This window comes from Meriones unguiculatus, chromosome X (genome assembly GCF_030254825.1).
Source record: "Meriones unguiculatus strain TT.TT164.6M chromosome X, Bangor_MerUng_6.1, whole genome shotgun sequence".
Lineage (NCBI taxonomy): Eukaryota > Metazoa > Chordata > Mammalia > Rodentia > Muridae > Meriones > Meriones unguiculatus.
Window position 1 is genome coordinate 97,438,231 of NC_083369.1, and position 7,288 is coordinate 97,445,518.

At 39.8% G+C, this 7,288-nt stretch overlaps 1 pseudogene; it reads right to left on the reverse strand.

Moving 5' to 3' along the window:
• Positions 1–1,847: 1,847 nt before the first annotated feature.
• On the reverse strand, positions 1,848–2,287 carry LOC110540451 (histone H3.3A-like; annotated as a pseudogene).
• Positions 2,288–7,288: the final 5,001 nt, after the last annotated feature.

Below are 7,288 nucleotides of genomic sequence, written 5' to 3' on the forward strand. Positions count from 1 at the left end.
GTTTGAAAATATAGCAAAACGAGGCTAGAGAGATGGCTGAATGGTTTAGAGCACTTGCGGCTCTTCCAGAATTCCTGAGTTGAGTTCTCAGCACCCACATCAAGCACCTTCACAACCTCCTGGAGCTCCAGCCCCAGCCAGAGAACTCCACACCTTCCTCTGGTCTCACTGGGCATCCACAGGCATGAAGCATAGTCTCACACACAATATAATATGTATACAATAAAAGTATAATATTATATATGCTAAGTATAGTTTATTATATATACTATAGTTTTATATACATATAATATACACATATATGGTGCACATACACACATGTACATATATAATGTATGTAATAATTTTAAGAAAAATAGAGGCTGAAGAAATTGCTCATTGGTTAAGAACATTTGCTGCTCTTGCAAAGAACAAGGGTTCAGTTTCCACTACCTACATCTGGTGGCTCACAACCACCAGTAACTTCAGCTCCAATGGGTCCAACGTTCTCTTTTTGCACACACACACACACACACACACACACAAATTAAATCATTTTTCTATTTAGCAAAAATCATTTTCTTATCTCCTCAATTCAGTTGTTCCAAATTAAAGTTACTCCACACAACTGTCATTTAACACCTCAGCATTTAGGCTTTCAAAGATTATAAAATGAGAGTTCATGTATATATTCATTTGTTTTGTATATATGTGTCTATAGCCCACATTTGAAGCTAAGAAGACAACTAGAGGGAGTCAGTCTAGTCTTTTCACCATGTGGGTCCCAAAGGTTAAACTCAAGTTGTCAGGCTTCACAGCAAGCTCCCTTACCCTCATGATATATTTTGTTGGTCCTATTATGAAGACTTGCAAATAACTTTTGGATAGTGTCTTTATTGTTTTTGTTGTTGTGGTTAAAAATCATTTAATAGTGTTTATTCTTTAGTCAAGCTTGTTGAAATTTTAAAGACATTAGACAAATTAAATTTAGAGGAATTTATTTAACCAAAGAAATGACTCATTGGTTGTTCAAAGCTCTTCAGAAAGCCCCCCCAGCCCAAACATTTCCTTTAATCTGCCAGCTACATTAAAAATATGACCGCAATGAAGACCAAGACAGGAGGGTTGTGAATTCAGGTCTGCTTGAGTTACATAGAAAAAAAAATCTGAAACTCTCTTAAATAAAACAAACAAAGATCAATAATATCTCCAACATTACATGGTATTGCCAATTCTCCTTTTTACTCTTTTTTACTCCTTGATGGTTTAGATGCCAGGTACTAGACTCAGACGCTGAAGATGCCAGGTACTAGAATCGTGGAACATGGAACAAATTTTGTATCTATATATTCAATTGTTATCTCAACATCTCAACACTGTCCATTCTTCTTGCTAACTATATAAACAGTTTTTCCCCAGTACCCACCAAGACATCTTTTGCTGTGTACATATACTATTTCTAGCTGTGACAAGTTAAACAGTTTAGTTGACTCTTGAACTGTTAAAATGGTCTCTGAAAGGATTGTCTTTTTTTTTTTGGCCATCAATAAGAAATTTACTTATTTAAAAAAAAATCCAAATGCTGGCATTATCCAGATCATTTTAACAGGTTTATTTATAATTGTTATAAAGTTGAACTGTTGAAATGTGTTCACTGAAACATTTTGCTTGCATTAATGCTTTACATCTTGCATTTATATTAAAAATTCACACACAAATGAAAATGGAAAAACTGCCAATTTCAGTCCCTTATTTTTCCACTCGCAATCATATACATAGGTACCTTTTGACCTCATGGAAAAAATATCTAACATTCAGAACTACTGATAACTGGAAGAAGAGGAAAAAAAAAAAAAAAAACCTTTTTTTTTTGAGAATGAAATGTTTCCCCTCATAGTGGACTCTTAAGCACGCTCTCCGCGTATGTGGCGTGCTAGCTGGATATCTTTTGGCATAACAGTTACACGTTTGGCATGGATAGCACACAGGTTGGTATCTTCAAAAAGGCCAGCCAGATAGGCCTCACTTGCCTCCTGCAAAGCTGCACTCTGGAAGCGCAGATCTTATTTTGAAGTCCTGAGCAATTTCTCGCACCAGACGCTGGAAGGGGAGCTTGCGAATGAGAAGTTCAGTGGACTTCTGATAGCGTCTGATTTCACGCAGTGCCACAGTACCAGGCCTGTAACGATGAGGTTTCTTCACCCCTCCAGTAGAGTGCGCACTCTTGCCAGAGGCTTTTGTAGCCAGTTTTTTTCCTGGGCCCTTTACCACCGGTGGATTTGCTGGCCGGCTGCTTTGTACGAGCCATGGTAAGGGCACCTCCTTACTTAGCCCCCTTCTCCTTCAGCTGGAGCAAGGCAAGCGAGAGGCGGCGCTGGCGTTAGAGAGAGAGCAGCCGCGGTGGCGCTGGCGCGGTGGCGCTGGCGTTAGAGAGAGAGCAGCCGCGGTGGCGCTGGCGCGGCTGCGCTGGCTGGCCGCGGCGCAGCGATAGCTGCAAACACAATTCAAGGATAGTCTTAATTTAGTTGAGTCTCTAACTTTTAAGAGCTTAACAATTTAAGAAAAGTTTAAGTATGTGTGAAAAAAAGAGTACTATGTTGGACATCATTTCCAGGTTTACTTTTTTTCGTTTTGTTTGTTTGTTTTACAATTATTTGTTTATTTGTTGTCTTTCTGTGACCATGCACGTGGTATAGAGCACATGTGAAGGTCAAAGAACAACTTGTGTGGTTTGGTACTCTCTTTTCACCATGTGTGTTCCAGGGATTGAACTCAGATTGTCAAGTTAGGCAGTGCCTTTACCCACTGAGCCACCCATTTCTAGATTTTATTTATTAATAAATAAGAATTTCATACATGCATGGGTAACCTGTCAGGACCCACACCCCTGAAGAAATATGATTCTCATTCTTCCAATAGCATCAATTGCCTCAGTTAAGGGAGGGACTTCCTGACCTCTTTCCCCTAGGGTTTTGTCTGCCTTGATCTTGTGCAGGTCTTGTTCATGAAGTCACTGCCAATGTCAGTTCACGTGGGCAATTACCATGTTGTGTCCAAAAAACATTTTTGCTTTAGTCATCCACAGCCTTGTGTCTTATAATATTTCCTCTTCCTCTTCTGAAATGATCCCTGAGCTTTGAGACACAGAAGTGTGGCATAACTGTCCCATTTAGGGATGACTATTCTGCAATCTCGAATTTTCTGTACATTGTCCACTTGTGGGTCTCTGGACACCATCCTTTACTACAAGAAAAAGCTTCTCTAATAAGGGTTCAGAGATGCACTTATCTCTATGGGTATAAAGTTTTAATAAGTTGGTTTAATACTATGCCCATTTGGCAGTAGATTCTCCACTAGGGCCTACTATGACCTAGATAGCCTCTATGTTCTTCTGTTAATGGTAGCAGACATGAATTTTGTCTTTTGGAGTAGGCTTTAACTAGAATCAGAAAGTTGTTGCTTACTGTCTTAGTTTTCTATGGCTGTGAAGAAACACTGTGACCTAACAACTTATTAAAAAATGGTTTAATTGTGATTACAGTTCCAAAGGGTTAGAATCCATGATGGTGGAACAAGGTCATGGCTAGCCCAATATTGACTCTGTCAAATGGTTATTAGTAATCACTTGTATGTAGGCCTACAATGAAAACGAGAGAAAGTCAGGAAAGGAGGATAAAAAAATGTGCAGCTTGAAGAGAAAAAGAGTACTGGGAAATCTGATATTGGATTCAAGGCTTGTGCAGAAAGAGATAAGGAGATCAAGGTGAGGCCTAGTCTGTATTGGGATGAAGTGAGAGGTGACCTCTGGGCAAGATCCAACCCAGATGATCCCACAATTTATGAAAAGAAAAGGCCTATGAAAATTTGTTTCTAAAAACAACAACAAATCAAAGCTGTTGCAAATATGGTTCAAGGAATTCAAGGGATTCAGGGTTCATCTTGGCAGTATTGTCACATGGTTCTGACCTTAGAGTCCTGAAGGATACATGAGTAAAGGATTTATGGAATCATCCTCAATGGTTAAGGAGAACTTCTGAGGATAGGCATGGGGCAGGTAATTCTTTGCATGGAGGCATCAGGCTCTTAAACTGAAGAGTGGATTATGTTGCAGACCCCAAAATGCTATAGATGCCCGAGCGTTGTAATAAGTAAAAAATAAGTGTTGGGCTATATAAAGTTTATTATTAGCCCTAAGATTATCATATTATTTAACCTGCTATCACAAATAATAAGACACAGACACCTGTTAGATTTATAATTGCCTTATTTACATTGGGCCAGGCAGATATTTCACCTACACTGTCTCAATATCCTCACCATCCATCTCCCAGCCCCTATCCAATGCCATCTACCTTAATCCTCCTCATCTGGTCTAACTTCCATACATAATCATATGGTACTTGCTTTTGTTCTTCATATTGGCCTTTCCACGACATTATTGGAGTCCTTTCTTTTGGCCCACGTGGTTTCTTCTCTACGCTAACCCATCGTGGTATCCTTCTTCCTCCTCTCTTCTGTTTCCTGTGATTTTCTCTTGAGCAAAGCTTGGGAAACCTAGTCATGCCTATCCCATTTTGTCCTGCCTAGGTATACACTGTTTAATCACCGGATCAGGTATGTTTTAGGCAGGTTTACAAAACAAGGATAGGTGTAACCAGATCTTGAGGGCCAGTAACACACATCAGACCAACCTTAAACACCTGAGCCATAGAATGTCTGCCAAGGAGAGCTCCACATGAGGAGCTGAACCAGCCCCAAGAAAGAAAACCATGTTGACTAGCAAAGCCAGAAGTGTGGAGCGTTTAAGGATTTAGAGTTTGCACTGCAGACTTCAATCTTGCTTTAGTCCAGTATTTCCTTACCATGCCCCCAATTCCTTGCATGGGGAATGGTAATGTATATTCTGTGCCACTGTATGTTGAAAGTTAAAGTATATAATCTGCTTTTTTATTGTACAGGGGTTACAATTAAGAGATTGCCTTGAGTTTCAGAGAGACTTTGAACTTTCTACTATTAAACAGTCTCGAGAGAGAAAGACTATTGGGACTTTTGAAGTTAGACTAAATGCATTTTGCATTAAGTTATGGCCAGGTGAGCCAGGCACAGTGGTACACGCTTATAATTCCAGCACTCGGGGAGGCAGAGGCAGGTGGATCTCTGTGAGTTCAAGGTCAGCCTGATCTACAAAGTGGGTCCAGAACAGCCAGGACTGTTACACAGAGAAACCCTGTCTTGAAAAACAAAAATAAATAAATAATAATTATGGCCATGAGCTTATGAAAGCAAGTGAGTGGAATGTGGTAATTTGATTGAGAATGCCTTTGTGTTTTCAAAATACCATAGTCATTCCCTGTGTGCCCTTTGTCTCTTCCTTGCAGATCAGTATGTGAGCTCTCAGCTGTTCCTTTTCCCACGTTTTTGTTCCACCATCACGGATTCTAACTGTCTGAAATTATAAGCTCAAGTATATGCTTTCTATTATACGTTGCCTTGATGATGGAGTTTTGTCCCAACAATAGTGTAGTAACTAAGACAGTGCAACTCTTTTGAAACCTCAAAGCCTTCCTACAGTGACACACCTCTTTCAGCAAGGCCATAGTGTGTAATCTTTCCCAAACACTTCCACCAACTGAAGACCAAGTATTCGACATATGCACCTGTGGAGGCCATTCTCATTCAAACCACCACAGTTACTCCTGTAATATTTTTGCTTCTATTGTACCAGTGGAATAAGCCTATCATTACTGTAGTTCACAGGGTACTACAGTACCCTTCTGGGTAGGAATGATGATTACATTCCTCCCTGGTAATATGCATAGTTCCTTCCAGCACTATGAAAGCTAGCCACTAAAGATGAAGTCAGTACCAGCTTGATTTTCCCATGTTCTGTGATTCTAGTATGTGCTATTTTCAACAATAGGATCTTTCCATCAAGTTCTGGATAATAACCAGGAGCCATGGCAATAGCTTGTAATGTTTGAGATTTATTTTATTTCTGTGTGTGTGTGTGTGTGTGTGTGTGTGTGTGTGTGTTTTCATGTGCATTAGCAGGCTAGAGATATCTGATCTGTCTCCTCAGGTCTGGAGTTACACATACCTGTGAGTTGCCTGATATGAGTGTTGGGAGCCGAACATGGAGCAGTACACACTTTTAACTACTAACACTTCTTCTAACCCGTACATCCAGTTTTAGCCATATCCTTTGTTGTCTACCTAGTTTTTGTTGCCTTTCATGGAATCTTTTAAATCTTTTATTTGTGGTTTATGGCCAGAGATTTAACTTTTCTTTGACTTGCTCTTGTGGGAGCTAAAGGTTGAAATGTAACTTTAAGGTTGTTGTGACTACCCACCAAATAAAGAGCTGATTGTAATATGTCTGTAGAACACCTTTAGCAGACTGGGACATACAAAGCAAAAATGATAGTGTAAGTTTTAAGCTAAAGGTCCAAGCAAACCATTGATCTAAGACGATGGCCTGTTGTGGAAGAGAAAACACTAATGGTAAGTATACTAACTAGCTTGTAGGTAGAGGTAAAAAGAAGTATTTGCCATTTGTAAGGTACAGAGTTCCTCTGGCTTTGTAGTACTTGGCACTTTTGATATTTTCACCTGTGGTTGTACTGAGACCTGTGTATGTCTTTACAAGGTTTCAGTTTCTGACATGTAAATCTTCTCTTGTGAAAGAGAATTTCTCCCAGTGAGTAATAGATTTAATGTCAGCTCATATAGTTAGTCATTTCATATTTCTCTGCCACCACTTTATTTTTCTATTTTTAAGTATATTTTTAATTGTTTGAGAATTTCATACATATATACATTGTATTTTTATTATACTCATACGCTACTCCTCCCCCTAACTCTTCCCAGGTCTGCCACATCTTTCAACCTCTTCCAACTTCACAACTTCTTATTCTTCATAACCAGCTGAGTCCAGTTTGTACTACCTCTATTCATATGGGTGTGGGGCCAAGCACTAAAGTATGGTCAATCTAACAGGGACCGCACTGCTAAAGAAAATGAACTCTCCTTCAATCGCTAGCCATCAACTGTCAGTAACTTTTCAGTTAGGGATAGGGGGTTGTGAGCCCCTCCCTCCTCCATGCTGGAATGTTGTCTGGCTGGATCTTACGTAGGCAACCACAGCTTCTGTGAGTTCATAAGTGCATCAATCCTGACATGTCCCAGAAAAACTTTCACTCAAGCCCTGCCCAGTCTCTGGCTCTCACAACCTTCCCCACACCTCTTTCACAATGGTCTCTGAGACTTGGGTTGAAGGGTGGGATATAGATGTCCCATTTATGACTTAAAT